We start from the raw sequence: 18,134 nt of genomic DNA on the forward strand, positions 1-18,134 counted from the left end.
CCCTCCCCCCACGTGACTCGCCCCGTGCCCGCCCCGCGCGCGGCCCAATCCCGTGGCTCCCGGCCCGGGGGCTGCGCGCCGATGATGTCAGCTCCGGCCAATCGCGGGCGGCGACACACAGCGGCCCCGCCTGGCGTGACCGAGACTCTCCATCACGGCCCGCACCATTGGTTCAATTCGAACTCTGCTCGTTCTGATTGGAGAGTGGCCTCGCAGGCTATTTTTAGCAGGGTATATAAGGCGCGGGCGGCGGCGCGCCGGAGGAGTCCGCGCTGTGAGGTGCGCGGCCGAGCGCTGTGCTGCGCCTGCGGCCGGGGCTGGGGGATCCGGGGCTGGGAGAGCCCGGGCGGGCCGCGTCGCCCGTCCCCAGTCCCAGTCCCCCTTCCCTGCTGCCCGGTCCCGCCACCCCGCGCCCGTCCGGGTCACCAAGCCTGGCCCCGTCGCCGCTCGAGTCCCGGTTCCGGCAGCGCACCCCGCGGGCGGCCGCCCCGTCCTGCTTCTCTCGGCCGTCAGGTCCCGGGGCCGCCCCGTTCCCCCGTTCCCCTCTGTGCCCGAGGCCGCCCCGTCCCCAACTGTTCCCTTCTATGCCCGGGGCCGCCCGGTCCCCAACTGTCCCCTTCTACGTCCGGAGCCGCCCGGTCCCCAACTGTCCCCTTCTACGCGTGGGGCCGCCCCGTCCCCTACTGTCCCCTTCTACGCCGCTCTGTTCCCCTACATCCTCCGGTCCCCCTCTCTTCTCTAACCTTGGGGTTCCCCTCTCTGTCCCCCTCCATCCCTGAGCCCCTCGCTGTCCCCATCGATTCCTACGTCCCTTCTCTCCCCTCTGTCCTCAGGTCCACCAGAGTGGGGGAGGGGAGCACGCAGCCTCCCCTTGGAATTGGGAGAAACGTGTTTATCTTGTAGAGGGCGATCTCAGCCCTCACCAAGGTTAACAGCTAGGTTTTCCCATGAATGTGTAAACAATTTAAATTAGGTGGAAGCCGACATTTAGTGTGTGTGTGTTTTTCCATATAAATTATCTCCGAAAATATACCGTAATGTTGATTTTTAAGAAAAATGTCGAGAACGCTAGCCAGAGCATTTTTAAATCCAAAATGGGAAACTGAATTGTAACTGTATTATAGTTTTTGTTTCAAAATAAGAGTTTAACGGACACTAAACATTTTGAAAGAATGGACTAGGAAAAAAAAAAAAAAAGGGTTTTGTATGTTTAATTTTAGAGAGTCCGGCAGAAGCCTGTGGCTTAAGACTAGGTGGGGACCTTAGTGAGTCTGGAGTGGAGAAGGGTGGTTTGTCTTGTACCTGTGGTATGTGGGCTGTGAAGGTTGTGCAGAGTGAATTGACAGTGTTCTTGGCCAGTGTTCATCACATTTACCCCAGCAACCGAGAGCCAGGACCAGCCCTCCTTGGGGACCTGTACCTTAACTGTTTCCAGGAATGCAAATGGCTTTGTTTTGAACCATCTACAGATTTACCCAAGTGCCCACTGACCGGGCCCCAGTAACTGGCAGCCAAGAGCGTTTGGGCAGCCGTTGTGTTGGGGGCAGGGTTCGCTCAGTAATTAGCGCTTGTGACCTTGGCCCCACTAGTTCCAAAGTAAGCAGGAGTGTGGAGCAAGTCCCCCGCTGAGGGCCAGGCACCCTGGATCAGGGGGAGCCGGAGATGAAGGGGAAGGCTCTGTGTGGGCCAGAGAGGCCAGGATGGCTGCCTCTGCAAGGTGTGTGGGCGTCCTGGTGAGCGGGTGTCCCAGCTTATCTTTGGGACAATTAATTATTAATTGTCAATGTTTTTTAATAAATCCACATTCGTATAAAATTTAAATTCATCCTTGTCTCTTAACATACCTTGTCCGGCAGTATGAAGATTATATCGTTTATTTTTACAAGAGGGAACCTGATTAGTCATAATGCAGATACAGTACAATAGGCATTGCCATTTTCAGAAAAAAAAAAAAAGATTTAAAAACATGGTACGTATGAACACTAAATTTCAAATAGAATAGATCCCATGGCATCGTGCTGCATTCATTAACCATTTAACACATATTAGTCACACCCTATGACTGGCCAGGTATTGGTACACAGAAATTTACAAAACAGGCACAGGTAGGTTGCCAGGAGAGTGCAGATGTTTGAAAACAAAAGTCCTTATTGCTAGTACCTTACATCCACAACTGGATGTAACCAGTTGGTGAAAAAATATTTTCTTTGATGTGACAAAGAATATATGCATTGCATCTGAACACTAATAGCTGCACCTGATTTTTTTAAGAAGAGCAACAAAGAATCACAGAGGGCCAGATTAATTCAGAAGGGGGAAGTATGGCAGGATATAAAAAGATGATGAACTTTACCCTCTAGTTATCCACCCTGTGCGCATGTCCCTGGTCACGTTATTTAAATAGGAGATTAAAATGGCCGTTAGAATGAGTTTGGTATAATCAGAAGAATTAATGGATTAAAATCCCTGCTTGGTAGCAAATAATAGTCATTCAATAAATTGAAGGCAATGTTTACTTGATCAACATTTAGCCATTTCTAAGTTTGCTCTTGATAATTATTTGATAATCCCTCGCCCCTTTTTTAACAGATGAGTGAATGCAGACAGAAAAATGAAATCAACTTTGCAGGCCACAAAGCAAATCAGAGACAGAGTTGGACCTCGAGTTGTCCAGTAACCCCCCAGGTGCTTCCTCCTCCTGCTCCTGGCTGAAGATCCTTGCTCTGTTTTCACTCTCGCAGTCTTGGAGAGAACATAGTCAGCTCCATTTCTTGGGCGTGACCCTCGTTCTCTGCTCACCTTGAGCCGCTCCAGTCTCTGCCACTGTCTTCAAAAGGTAAAGATTCTTCTGGGTGACAGTCGGTGGCTCCTTTACACATTCCTGGGGGCCACTTCACCCCCCTTGCACCCCGGTGTTACTTCCTCAGTCCCCGCTTACACGTCCCTGCCCTCCTTCACTGTCTTTCCCTTTCCTCCTACGCCTCCGGGCTGCACTCATTTATTTCATACCAGGAAGCTCTCTTTGCTGCCTCTCAAAAATAAAAGTATACATTTGAAACCTAATTTTAAATGTAATTTAAAAATTAATGGGATGACATGTTGGTATTGAGTACATTTGATTTTCCTGCTCTAGGTCATTCAAGATGGACTCTTAGGGGAAGTCTTACAAATCTGTTCTGAGGATAATTCCAAATAATGCCCCCTAATTATACTGACAGAGAATGTTCCAACTTTGGGGCAAGAAGCCAGTTTTGTTGGTTTTTTTTTTTGTTTTGGTTTTGGTGTCTGCCTGTATCAGTATATTGCCTATTCTGGAGCAAACTAACCTTTTATTTCATCTGTTTATTTTGGGTGTGCAAAATACAATTGTTAAGAAAGTATTTCTGTTTACATGATAGGTCCTATGTAAGTGTAAAATGTTCCTTTTTTATTGAGATGGAGTCTCCCTCTGTTGCCCAGGCTAGAGTGTAGTGGCACAATTTTGGCTCACTGCAAGCTCTGCCTCCTGGGTTCAAGTAATTCTCCTTCCTCAGCCTCCCAAGTAGCTGGGATTCCAGGAATGCACCACCACGCCCAGCTAATTTTTGTATTTTTAGTGGAGATGGGGTTTTACCATGTTGGCCATGCTGGTCTTGAACTCCTGACCTCAAGTGATCTGCTGCCTTGGCCTCTCAAAGTGCTGGATTACAGTCATGAGCCACTGTACCTGGCCCCATGATGTTCATTTCTTAATTGTCTCATTTGCAGGTAGCTCTGTTTAAATAGTGAGTTGCCTTTTCTCTCTGTAGCGTTTTTTAGGAGGTAGATGAATTTTTTACTTAAAAAAAAAAGGGTTACTACATAACGTGTAAGGTGTAGTGGATTCACTCTTTAACAATTTGTGCTGAGAATAATGAAGGAAAATGCCCTATTGATAGTTTTCAAAAGATGTTGAACTTTACTATCAACATATGCAAGATAATAAATACAAGGACAGGATACCTCTAGGGCATTGGTCGGGGAGAACTTCTATCTAAGACCTTAGTTTTAGTAGCCCTCTCTAAAAATATAATTGTAAAATGGGAGAGCTGTAAAGTTCACCTCACAATAGTGGCTCCAGAAGGAGCTCCCTGTGAAATATCCACAGGTACAAGCTATACCACGTGTGTGGTTAAGATATCCATTCTTTACAAGTTGGTCTGTGCATTCCACACACTTCCCGTCAAAATCCCAGCAGGCTTTTTTGTTGAAGTTGTCCTGCTGATTTAAAAATGTATAGAAAATGCTGAAGAGAGCTATATCTAAACCAGTCCTGAAGGCTGAAGGTTTTATATTATGTGTTTCGAGACTTAAAGCAAAATTGAACATGATTGTGTGACACTGGCGTAGATACAGTTAAATCAATATAACAGAATATGGAGCTCAGAAATACCATCATTCTTACACACTTTAAAAAAAAAATTCAAAAAGGTACTAAAGCAATCCCTGTGTGGTTTACTGAGGTCTTGTATCTGTGGTTTGTTGTATTTCATTAAATCTTGGAAAGTTCTTGATCACTGCAACTTCAAATATGTCTTCTGTCCCATTCTGCTTCTCTTCTCCTTCTGGAACTCCAGTTGCACATGTGCTTAACAGTTGGATATATTGTGCCACAGATTTCAGATGCTCCATTTCATTTTTTCATTTTTTTTCCTGAATATGTTTCTTTTTTATAATTTCTATTGACCTGCCTTCAAATTCACTGATTCTTTCCTATGCTGAATCCTGTCTGCTGATGAGACCGTTGAAGGGATTCCTTAGATGCGATAGTATTTTGTTATATTGCTTATATTTCCATTTTATTCTTTCTCATAGTTTCTTTCTGCTGCAGTTCCCCATCTTTTTATTGTCTACATTTTCCCCACTAGATTATTTTAATCTTTTAATCATAGCCATTTTAAAGTCCTTCGTTGATAGTTTCGGTATCTTGTTAATCTCTGGGCCGAATTTTATTGATTGTCTCTTAACAATGTGTTGTTTGCCTTGCTTTTTGTGTGGCTCTTAACATTTGATTAAATTGAACATATGTTGAGCAGAATAGTAGAGACTTACGTAAGTAGAAATTTCTCCTGAAAATGGGCACATCCCTTCTCTCTAGCTGTCTTTATAGAGTAGGAACTGGCAAACTTTTGTCTGTAAAGGGCCACATAAGTAAATACTTCAGGCTTTGTGGCCCACAGGGTCTCTGTTGTAACTTGTAGATTCTGCCAGTGTAGCCCTAAGCTGGTCACAGACAACAAGTAAGTGAATAGCCATGGTTGTCTGCCGTTAAAACTTTATTTACAAAAACAAGTGACAAGCCAAATGTGGCTGGCTGATTATAATTTGCCAATCCCTGGTGTAGGGATTGGGTCCACCTGGTCAGTCAGTAGTTGAGCTAGGTTTTGGTTTTGTCATTGTAGTTCCTTTCCATGCGTGAGAGACTTGTTAAAACTCTCCAGCACTGGGCTGCTGCTGCCTTGCGATTAACATGGAGACTGGGGTGCCTGGGTGCCCCTCAGTGCTCCTGTTGCACACCTGCTTTGGCCATTGCTGCACACCTGTTGTGATGGAAGTGTGTGGGGAAGGAGATGGGTTCCTGGAGAGGGCAGGGTGGGTTTTCAGTTCTGATCTGAGGATGGCCCTGTGCCTTTGTGCTTTGGGGCTAGAGCTTTCTCAGTGTCCCTGCCTCCTCTCCTTCACCAAGCCAAACTGTCTGTATCTGTCAGAGGACAGGCGGTAGGTGGGAGGGAGTTTCCTGCCCCTCTCCTGGGAAGAGAAGACCCTTGCTTCTTGGTATGTAGGACCTGGGCCTGAGGGAGCATCCTGCTGTTCTGCACTGAGAAGCTTGTCTTTGTTAGAGGAGGATTCTAGAGATGCAGGTGGGGGCTCTGGGGCCTACTGCCTTACCTACTGATCTTCCCCGTGAGCACCTGGTAGAAGCCTGTGGAGAAGAACTTGTAGGTGAGAATGGGATCCCATTTATTCCAAACTGTGGTCCAGCCCAGGCTTACCCATTAACAGATTATTAGAATGGAAGCTGCTTCCTCCTCCTACTTTTCCAAAGGCAAAACAATCTGTGGCACCATTTCCCTTCACATGTTTTGGGTGCCTGTGGCCTTTACTCTTTAATAGGCTAAAGAAAAATAAGATTTTGTAGAGTAGCTGAGTTTTTCTTGTTAATGAGGTGGAAGCAATGTTCTCTTGTGGCTTTTTTCCATACATCAGAAGTGGAGTTCCAGAGAAATCCAATGGGGAGAGGAAAGTCTTCAACAAATGATGCTGGGACACCTGGGAAAAAAGGAGGCATACAGACACGCAGAAAGGAAGGAAAGAAAGAGAGAGAAAAGAAAGAAGAAAACAGAAAAGAAAGGGGGAAAGAGGGAGGGAGAAAGGGAGGGAGGAAGGAAAGGAAGAAAGGAAGGGAAGGAGAAAGGAAGGGAGGGAGGGAAAGAGAGAGAGAAACTCAGCCCTACCCCCTCACATTATACATACAAGTAAGTAAAGACAGATGATAGAGTACATAAAAAAGCAGAACTACAAAAGTTTCAGAAAAGAAAAAAAGGGAGAAAATAATGACGGGGGGTTCTTGGGAAACACAAAGCAAAAATTTTTAAAAAGTGATTAATTAGATTTCATCAAATTTAAAACTTTATCAAAAGGCAACACTAAGAACATGAATAAATAAGTCACAGACTGAGAGAAAATTTCAAAAAACATCCATCTAGTATTGAACAAGTATCCAGAATATATAAATGACATATAGAAGTCAATAATAAACATATTTTGAAAAAATTAAAAATAAGCAAAGTATTTGAACAGACACATCACAAAAAAAGATATGCAGATGACTCATAAGCACTTAAAACTGTTCAACATTTGTTGTTCTCAGGGACATGTGAAATAAAAGTCACTGGAGTGGCTAAAATTAAGAACTTCGACAATACCAAGTGTTGACAAGGACATGTCATGAGCCAGCAGAACTTTCCTCAACTGTTGGTCGGAGGGCAAAATGCCACCAACTCTGGAAAAAAGTCTGGCTGTTTTTAATAAAACTAAACATTCACCTATCCTCTGACTCAGTTCTTCCATTTTCCAGGCATTTAACTAAAAGAATTAAAAGAATATGGCCATAAAGAGATTTGGTCAACCTCATTCATAGCAGTTTATCCGCAATAGTCAAAAACTGGAGCCTGTCCAGGAGTCAATGACCGGAAGATGTGGTGAATTGTACGATGTGTGGCTGCTCATCAACAGAAGAGCCTGCAGCAACACGAGTGTGTCTCAGACACATTTGGCCTCAAATGCAAGAATGCCTACTGCAAGATTCATTTTGATTACATTTTAGAAGATGCACAACTGATGTTTAGAGAAAAGAACCAGCATGTCAGTTGCCATGGTGAGCAGGGGTGGAGATTGACTTGAAAGGGCATGAGGGGGCTCTCTTGACCTGGTGGGCATGTTTAATGTCTGGATAAAGGTTTGGGTTACACAGGAGATTAGATTTTTCCCAAACTGATTGGCTGATACTTAAGATTTGTGCATTTAACTTTCTGCAAATTTACCTCCCTCTTCCCCACCAAAAAGAAGAGAGCCATAGACAAATATTGAACTCACAGTAATAACATGCAAGCTGCAGTGTTCAGAGGGGAAGCATGCTAAGGCATACTGTATGCTTTGAAACTTCAAGAAATTGAGAGAGAGAGAGAAAAAGGGGAAGGAAGAGGAGGAGGAGGAGGGAGGGGCAGATGGCTTGAAGGATGGATCCGTGATTGATGCATGGGTGGATGGATTTACATGCCACAAAGCAAATATAGTAAAATGGTAATTTTCGAATCCCAGTGGAGGGTGTTTGGGTGTTCACTGATCCTTTAAACTTCTCTTTATATTTGAAAACGTTTCTGATAAAAAGTTGGGGGGAAATATGCTAGAGCAGGAAACATTAGGTGCCCTGCTGCAGTGCACCTTGGTTAATGAGATCTGGCTCCAAATTCTGAAACGTAATAGCCATGGGACTTGGGTAAGTTATCCAGCACATCTAAACCTCAGTTTCCTAGCCTATAAGATAGGCTAAAAATTATGCCTGCTGCCTGTACCTGCTCTCTAGGCACTCTACAGGCCCTTCTTTGGTACTAAGTTATTCCTCCTAACAGCATACCATGGAGGCCATTTCTATTGAACACCCTGCTGTACAGATGAGACTGAAGCTGAAAGGGAGATGAAGAGAGGAGCCAGGATTTGTCTGGGGTACCTTTGGTTCCAGGCTTGGCATTTTTGCTCACCATGCTCAGGGCCTCATAATTTCGACTGAACCATTTTGTTGAAACCTATGTTGATGTTGAGAGGAAGACTTAAAGCCAGGTTATTTTGGAGTTAACTTTAGAATCCCTGTCTTTGTAACTAATTATAGCTATAGCATGCAGATTTAAGGCATCTAATGAGTCAGAGTAGAAAGTTCGTACTTGAGTGTATTAGTCTCATGTGGCTGCTGTAACAAACACCACAAACTTAGTGGCTCAAAACAACTGAAATGAATTCTCTCAGAGTCTGGGGGCCAGAAATCTACACTGAGTCATGGGCAGGACCATGCTCTTTCTGGAGGCTCCAGAGGAGAATCGGTTCCTTGCCACTTTCAGCTTCTCGTGGCCGCATTACTGCAGTCTCTCCTCTGGTCATGTTGCTGCCTCCCCTTCTATAGGTGTCAAATGTATCTCTCACTTCCCTTATAAGAACACTTGTCATCGGACATAGGGCCACTTGGATAATGCAGGATACGCCCCTGTCAACCTGCTGATTTAATTACATCTGCAAAGATCTGTTTTCCAAGTCAAGCCACGTCCACAGATTCCAGTGACTTAACATGGATGTCTTTGGGGAGGCCATCTCTTTGTTCTGCCACACTCAACAAAACCATATAAATTAACGTGTGTTCAATAGTGCTTAGCAGTAGAATAATGGATTAAATATTGCAAGATATTATAGGCAAGAGGTAAGAAGACTGTGGACAATCACAGTAAATCTTAAGCTGATATCATAAAGCCAGACTCAGTGGAAACAAGTGTGAAGACTACAGCATTTCCCAGTAACTTGATATGGATTATTTAATGTAATCCTCAGGATGGCCCCACCACCTCCATTGTGAGTAACGAGGAAACCGAGGCACAGGAAGTATTTATCTGGCTCAGCCACCCAGCCTTGTTAAGGAAAGGTCATAAGGAAAGGTGACACTCAGTGGGTGTTCCACATTGCAACCCTCTGAGATAAATGCCACCATAATCTCTGCTGTATAGACCTGGAAACTGAGGTTGGGGAGAGGAACTAACATGCCAGAGGTCACTGACTGTCAGGTGGCCGGTAGAGGAGGAGGGAGTCCAGGAGCTCACAGGGCAGCTCTGCAGCCTTGGACAGAGTAACGGGCAGGGATTTGAACCCGGGATTCTGAGCCCAGAGGCTGAGGCACAGCCACTGCTGTGTAATAGTAACCAAGAGAATTGAAAGAGAAGGTTGCAGACTTGTTTCCAAGGATTATCATGAGAACTTGGTACCAGGGAGATGAGGTGAGCCATGGTCCTGTCTCCAAGGAGGCCGCAGTGGGCTGCGAGTCCTGCAGAGGACACTTTAGTGCTTCACTGTGCTCTCGGGCCAGATGCCCTTGGCACTAGGAAGTGCTGTGGTACCCCTATGGGGATGGTCACTCATCCGAATGCCGCTGCTTCCTCCATGCCCTTCTAAGTTAGCCAGGAGTGTGTCTTCCCTTGTATTCACTGAGAGCCTGTGCACCTGTCCCTTGGACTTCCCCAGTGCCCTGAGCAGCACCCCCCTTGCTGTCCTCCCTCACTTTCTGCAGCAACCACGTGGTGCTCTCATTGCGGATCCTGAGGATTCTGCACTGGTCTCCCTGGGCGCTATGGATCCTGCAGTCTTGGTGGATTGCTCTGCCTTCCTCCTAGGTCTGTGAGCTTCTAAGGGAAGGGATTGACTTCCATCTCCACATCCCATTGCCACTATGGGACGTGCAGAAGTGGACAGAGTTGATAGCTTGAGTCGGAAATGCAACTCATTTAACTTCCTGCAGAACGGTGCTTGGGAGGTAAACTCCCTGAGTTTTTGCCTCTCTATAGGGGTACTGTTGTCTTTTATGTCTTGTATTACAGCTGTTTGTGAATATTTCTCTTCCCTCCTAGACTCAGTTGCTAGGAAATAGTAATTGAGTCTTCAGCATCTTTCTTCCCTTTGCAAATGTCAGCAAGCACTCACCTTAAGAGTTTTAAAAAGTACTAGTGTTATCTATTAGTCTATAAAGCAGCCTTTAGAAATTAAGATTCAGAACTGTTAGACTTTATAAGAAGGCAAAAAGAAAAGGGAAGATTGCCAAAGATTGGTGATTGATACATTTGGTATAAATCTAAAACCCGTCATTGAGTATTAAGTTGTTAAAAAAAAAAAAAAAAAAGTAGGGAACATGAAAAAAATTACAGCTGGGTTAAAAGAATTGAAGCTGACAATTGCAAGTAAGATTACAGTTTACCCCTGTAAATTAAATAAGTTATGGTTATATTTGCTTCTGAATACTTTTAATCTTACTTTGGTCAACTGTATTCTAAATAAAATGAGCTACCAGTAATGCCTTCTAAAAACTTAGCAATCACTAAAAATTTTCCAAGGAAATTTCACAAGGACGGGAAACTGGTAGATGGTCTTCAGGTTTGAAGCACCTGCAAGTATGTAATACACTATTTAAATAAACAAATGAACCCTACTCATATTTCCATGGTGTGTCTACCTTCTTGCAGTTCTGGCTTTAGTTATTGCTTTATGTCCTTGTCTCCTCTGTCAGCCTGAACACAAGAGGGTACGTATTCCTTCTTAAAACCAGTGTTTAGTATAATGTCTGGACTCTCCCAGCTATTCAATAAATACTTAACTGAGTGAGTGAATCCTTGAATGACGATATGCATGAATACAGAATTTATCCATGAGTTAAAAATGGAACTTCAAAGTATTGTCTAATTATTGTCGGTTGTGACACAATTTTTTTAATCCATTAATGATTTTGCTTCATTTTCATTCTCTTTTGTTCCCATACAAAAATTTAAATAAACATTGACTCTTTTATCCTTCATAAGTCACAGCTGATTTAATTTCACATTCTAAATGTCTGTACTTAGGAAACTCAGCATGTGTGATGTGGTCCTGAGTAAATACATATCCATGGGATAAATTATATGCCAACTCAGAAATGTCAGATATTTTGTATTTCATTGCATGTGAAGAAGTTGAAGGAAAATCTACTGGACTGTTGAACAGAGGCCTCTAGACTACAAATAACCAGTCAAAGCTTGCTTAGCTCATGTGTCAAGGTTGACCCTAGGTGCCCCACTTTTTGTGGATTTCATTTTCATATTTTCTAGATTTATTTCTTCGTTTTTCTGGAATATATCCTGTAGTAACTTCCTGAGGAATGTGTGGAAGGTCGCCTTTCTGAGTCTTTGACTCTCAGTTTTTTTTTAATCTTCTCATACGCTTGATTAATAATTTCACTGAATATAGAAATTTTGGTATAAATTTCTCTTGGGCCTTTGAAGATAATTCCACTGTGATCAGATTCAGTTTTGTGTTTTACTTGGCTTTCTGGTTAGTTTTCCTCATTTCTGGTTCTTTTATGCTGGTGATACCTGGGTGTCTATGGTTTCCTAGGCTTTGTCCTGACTGATCTCTTCATGGTAGGAATTCTATCCAGGACTCTGTAAAGGGCAAATCATTTAGAGTATGTGTGCAGGTAGCTGGCCACAGGCTGCAAATTTAACCAATGAAAGATATTGTCTCCAACATTTTCTCTAGTTTCTTTGGGGGAGAGTGTTTTTGGGAGGAGTGTTTTGCTGGAACATAAATGCCTGAGCATCATGAGTGATGGGTAGAAAATGGGAAAGAGGGTGAGGTTTTGACAGGTACAATTGCCCCACAGATAGAATTTCAATTGCCCTTCTGTCTTCAGCCCTTTCCACCTCCTATACTCCAGTCTGTGTGCTGATCTGAGCACAGAAATTTCTGGGCTTCCTGGGTGGACTGAGGCCTACCTCTTCTGAAAGCCACTTACGGTGTCCCCCAGGCTGCAGACTTCTTGGCCTGCTAACCTTGTGTAACCCTCTGCCACCCACCTTCTGTTTTCTAGAACCTTGTTGAATTCTTGTATATGGTAGTGACTCCCTATTCAATTCCTGTTATATGGTTCTTCTTGTAATGCTATATTTTTATTTCAGTGGGATCTGGAGAGAATGGGGACACAATTATAGTCCTGGTTCTTTAACTTAAACCAGAGGCCCTGAATGTCATCAACAACTAAGTTCAAGAACTCCAAAATGATCTAATTAAACTTGTGTTCATGGTTATGCTTTTATCTTAGCATATAAAATAGATATATATATATTTTATTTCCATTTTAATGTACTGAGCTTTACAAAGCCTGATAAGCCTAAGACATTTAAACACAGAGGGATGAGAGAAAGAGTGAGAGAAAGAAAGGATGAAATGAGAAGGCAAAGTTCTAACCTTTCTTAGTATTTCAAGAGGAACCCTAAATGAGAATCCTTTCACCAGAGGACCCACATAGAGATTCTGACAAATTTGTACAGGGCCCCAATTTCTGTGGTGCTTTTCTTGAAAACTGAAATCCCCTCCTGAATAAAAGAGATATCCCACTTAGATCAATGCAGAAGATCTCATCTTCTTCCATGCAACTTTCTCATTTCCATCAGCACACCCAGATGAGTCAGAAATCTCTATCTGTCATCTGGTAGCACTTTTCGGCCAGTCAATACTTTGCTCTTCTTCTACAAAGACTTCAATGTGTTTAAAGAAATGCATATTTTGTTTTGAGCACTTACTATGCATTGGCCATTGTCTGTGTCTTCCGGAAGCAGCAGTGATCAAAACAAAGTCCCTCCTCACACACAGTTCATGTTCTGGTGGAGGGAAAAATAAGGAACAGGTAAGCACATAATGTCTCAGGTGAGGACAAATGCTATGAAGGGGATGGGATGGAAAGTGGTGGGCAAGGGGACTTAGCAAATACGATGGTTATGGAGGGCCTCCCTGATAAGGTGACATTTGTCTAGAAAGAAGAATTAATATCCAGTTTTCTCAGCACCATTTATTGAAGAGACTCTCCTTTCCCCAATGAGTGTTCTTGACAGTTTTGTAAAATCTAAGTTAGCTATAGATACTTGGATTAATTTCTAGATTCTCAGTTTTCTTCCATTGGTCTGTGTGTCTTTTTTCATGCCAGTATCATGCTGATTTGATTACTGTAACTTTGTAGTCTATTTTGAAGTCTGGTAGTGTGATACCTCGAGCTTTGTGTTCTTTTGTTCATTTGTTTGTTTTAGTTCCTCAAGATGGTTTTGGTTATATGGCATCTTTCATGGTTCCATACAGATTTTAGAATTTTTTTCCTACTTCTGTGAAGAAGGTCATTGGTATTTTTTGATAGGGAGCACATTGAATCTGATTGCTTGAGTAATATGGGCATTTTAACAATATTAATTCTTCTCATCCACGAGCATAAGATGTCTTTCCATTTGTTTGTATTCTCTTCAATTTCTTTCAGCAGTGTTTTATAAATCTCCTTGTAGAGGTCTTTTACCTCCTTGGTTAAATTTATTCATAGGTATTTTTTTGGTAGCTATTGCAAATGATACTGCCTTTTTAATTTCTTTTTCAGCTAGTCTATTTTTCCTATATAGAAATACTGCAGATTTTTGTGTATTAATTTTGTATCCTGCAACATTATTTAATTTGTCAGTTCTAACAGTTTTATTTTTGTGACATCTTTAGGTTTTTCTCTGTGTAAGATTATATCGTCTGCAGACAGAAACGATTTTAACTTTCCTCTTTCCAATTTGAATTTGCTTTATTAATTTCTCTTGCCTGATTGATCTGGCCAGGACTTCCAGGACTATGGTCAATAAGAGTGTGAGAGTGGGTATCCTTGTCATTTCCCAGCTCTTAGAGAAAAAGCTTTTATCTCTTTCTTGTTCAGTGTGATATTAGCTGTGGGTCTGACATACATGGTTTTTGTTATGTTGAGGTACTGTCCTTCAATTAATTTATTGAGAGTTTTTATCATGAAGAGGTGTTGGAGAATGAAACTATATCCCCACCTCTCACCCTGTACAAAAATCAGCTCAAAGTGAATCAAAGACCTAAATGTAAGACCCAAACCTGTAAAACTAATAGAAGAAAACAGAGGAAATGCTTCAAGACATTGTTCTAGGGAAAGATCTTATAAATTTTTATGATCGTAAGATTTTTATGAATCTCAAAAGCATTGACAACAAAAGCAAAAATAAACAACTGGGATTACATCAAACCACAAAGCTTCCACACAGCAAAGAAAACAATCAGCAGAGTGAAAAAACAACCTAAAGAAAATGGGAAAACAATTGCAAACTATTCATCTGCTAGGGGCGTAATATCCAGCATATACAAGGAACTCAACAGCAAAAGAGTAAACAATCCAGTTAAAAAATGAGCAAATGACCTGAACAGACATTTCTCAAAGGAAAACACATATGAACAAGAAATATATGAAAAAAAATGCTCATCACTAATAATCAGGAAAAGGCGAATCAAAACCACAGTGACATATCATCTCACCCTGGTTAGGATGGCTATTATCAAAAAGACAAAAATCACAAATACTGGCTAGGATGCAGAGAAAAGGGAACTCTCGTACACTACTGATGAGAATGTAAACTAGTACAGCCACTGTGGAGAACAGTATGAAGGTTCCTCAGAAACACAAATAGAAATATGACCCAATACTGGGCATTTATCTAAAGGAAAGAAAATCAGCATGTCTAAGAGACACCTGAATCTTCTATGTTTGTTGTAGCAATATTCATAACAGCCAAGATATGGAATCAACTGAGGTATCTGACAACAGATGAGTGGATAAAGAAAATGTAGTACATATGCACAAAGGAATATTATGCAACCATAAAAAAGAATTAAATCCTGTCATTCATGGCAGCATGGATGGAACTAGAGGACATTATGTTAAGTGAAATAAGCCAGAAACAGAAAGTTAAACACCACATAGTCTCCTTCATATGTGGAAGCTAAATAAAAGTTGGTCTCATTGAAGTAAGAAGAAAAGAGAATGTTAGAAGCTGAGAAGGGAGGGGGAGGGGAAGGACAAGGAAGGGTTTGTTAAAAGATATGAAATTACAGCTAGATAAGTTTTAGTGTTCTGTCCTAGATGACTATAGTTAATCACATATGATATAGTTATTGTTATATAATAACTATACATAGTTAACTATATAAGTACACATTAGTTTCAAATAGCTAGAAGGAGGATTTGAAACTATACAGCTATATATTCTAAAGTTTCAAATAGCTAGGAGGAGGACAGTGAATATTCTCAACACAAATACATGATAAAAGTCTGAGATGATGGCTATGCGAATTATCCTGATACGCTCACCTTACATCATATGTATGAAAACATCACTGTGTGCCCCACAAATATATGCAATTATTAGGTGTCAATCAGATTTTATTTATTTATTCTTTTGAGATGGAGTCTTACTCTGTTGCCCAGGCTGGAGTGCAGTGGCGCAATCTCGGCTCACTGCAAGCTCCGCCTCCCGGGTTCATGCCATTCTCCTGCCTCAACCTCCCGAATAGTTGGGACTACAGGCGCCCGCCACCACACCCAACTAATTTTTTTGTATTTTTAGTAGAAAATGGGGTTTCACCATGTTAGCCAGGATGGTCTCGATCTCCTGACCTCGTGATCCACCCGCCTCGGCCTCCCAAAGTGCTGGGATTACAGGCATGAGACACGGCGCCCGGCCCGATCAGATTTTTTTTTTTAGTTAAAAATGAAAAGTGAAAAGTGAAGCCATGGCTGAAAGTGAGGTGTAGTGTTATCTGCCAGGAAGCGTGTGCAGGATGTAGTTATCAACATGATAAACAGTTTCTTTTTTAGTCTTAATTTTAAAAGATATTTAGAGGTTTTATAACCATTGAGGTATTTCTTTATGTACACATCGCAATTTTTTTATTGGGTAACATTTGTTTGTAGGTAGCCTCAAATATAAACTGCAGGAGGTCATGAGGACCTATGTAGAACTTCTTGGAAGAAATAAGTTTTCTAAAACACAGCATTCGTGCGTGCATGGGAAGGGCCTTCTATTCCAGTGCTTTGAAAGAGTACTTGACTCTGATGGAGGAGAGCGGGTCAGCCACTGCTCAGAGCAGTTTCTACCACTTCAAAAGCCCCTTCAGCTCTTGTATACTTTACAATCCTACAGCCACTACAACATCCCCGTTTTACAGTTTTGTTGATCAGATAAAGAGCCTAGAACACCCCAAGTCCTGTTGGAAGCTCTCCTAGAAACAGAATTCCAGAGAGGCCAGTACCTCCTCCCAGAACTTCCCCCAGGGTTTGCCTGTGTGGCGCCAAAGCTCTGGTGCTTGGACCAAACACAAGCTAGGCTGGTGCAGGTTCTGTGGAAGTGTATGCTCGGGTCTTTTCTGATTCACTCGTGATCCTCCCTTGTCTCATTGTGACTGGACACAAACACGGAAACCCTCACAGTTTGGAGTCCAGTGGGTCTCACAAAAGCCCAGAACACCCTGATGTCCACATGGTCATTTCCAAATCTCAAAGCGACGTTTGAGTTGCAAAGTTGAAGCTGATGGGGAATCATGTGTCTCCTTCCCACCTCCAGGATCCCTTGACATGTTTGAAGGGCTCTGGAGGAAAGATAGCCTGAGATGAGAGTTGCAGGCATCATGACCCAGAAATATAATTGACAGTAAAGGGCTTGAGGAGTTTTTGCTATTCCCTATTGACTGTTATAGAACTTGGAAGCTCGCCTATGGGGCCTGGGATCCATCACCTCTCATAACAGGCATTAAACTGATGTCATTATTCAGTGTCATTCAGTGCCATCAAAACAGGACCTGCTTTTGAAGACCAGCCCGGCCTTGAGCCTGATCTTTGCCATTTGACCAGCCGCCCAAGGGCAGACATGCTTCCCAACTCTTGAATTTCTTCTAAGGACACGCTGACCTGACAGGATTGGTTTAGGATTAAGTGAGATGATGTATGGTCAGATCATAATAGAAGCTCTACTAAATACAAATGCTGCTTTTTTGCTGCTTTCTTACAGCATGGTGACAAATTCTCCTCTGGAAGATCCTGCAGATGTGAAACTGGGTGGAGGTGTCACCCGCTGACAGCGGTGGGTTTTTCTTCCCTTGGGTGGCATAAGGGTGAAGAGCTGGGGTGAGTACTTGGAGGACGGGCACTTGGTTTGGTTCTGTTTTCTGTATTTCTATCTCTACTGGATTATTGATCCACCGGGTCACATATTGTCCTTGAGATGCCCACAAGCCCCAGGGATCTACCAAAATGTCCCTCTCAACAGCAGTGACTTCCTGGTCTTGGGTTGGGGTCAGTTAGCAGGATCGTGTCCCCGAAGTTCCACTCAATGCCTCCTTCTGACTCGGCACTTGTTCTTCCCACCTGGTCTCAAACATAGGCTATCTTCACAGACTTCTGTGCTTGGTTTCCCCCTCCCCTAGAACACGTCTTGGTTGGGAGTGGAGACACACACTCACACAGACCCACAACAGACACAACACACAATCACACAAAGACACACACACTGACACACACAGAGACAAACATATACATGTTTACACAGATACACAGACACAACACACACAAACTTACACAGACACACACAGAAACATACACTAACACACAGAGAGGCATACATACGCATGTTCATATACATGGACACAACACACAACAGACACAACACATACAACATACACAGACTTACACAGAGACACACAGACACGCTGACACAGATTCACACATGTACATGTTCACACACATACACAGACACAACACACAACAGACACAACACACACAAACTTACCCACACAGAGACACACTAACACATACACATAGTGGCACACATACACATGTTCACATATATACATAGACACACACACATTGACACAGAGACACACAGACACACACACACACTAACATACAGAGTCACAGACACAGACACAGACACAGGCACAAACACAAGCACACTTGTTCACACCCA

General features: G+C 42.6%; 1 long non-coding RNA gene across 1 annotated transcript; it reads left to right on the forward strand.

The window, feature by feature from the left end:
* The first annotated feature begins 500 nt into the window (after nt 1-500).
* LOC126963013 (uncharacterized) lies at nt 501-11,073 on the forward strand. Its single transcript, XR_007728889.1, has 3 exons — nt 501-1,717; nt 2,590-2,836; nt 7,097-11,073. It is a non-coding gene; the product is annotated as an uncharacterized LOC126963013 (long non-coding RNA).
* The last annotated feature ends 7,061 nt before the right edge of the window (nt 11,074-18,134 follow it).

The sequence above is a fragment of the Macaca thibetana genome, chromosome 9, assembly GCF_024542745.1.
Source record: "Macaca thibetana thibetana isolate TM-01 chromosome 9, ASM2454274v1, whole genome shotgun sequence".
Lineage (NCBI taxonomy): Eukaryota > Metazoa > Chordata > Mammalia > Primates > Cercopithecidae > Macaca > Macaca thibetana.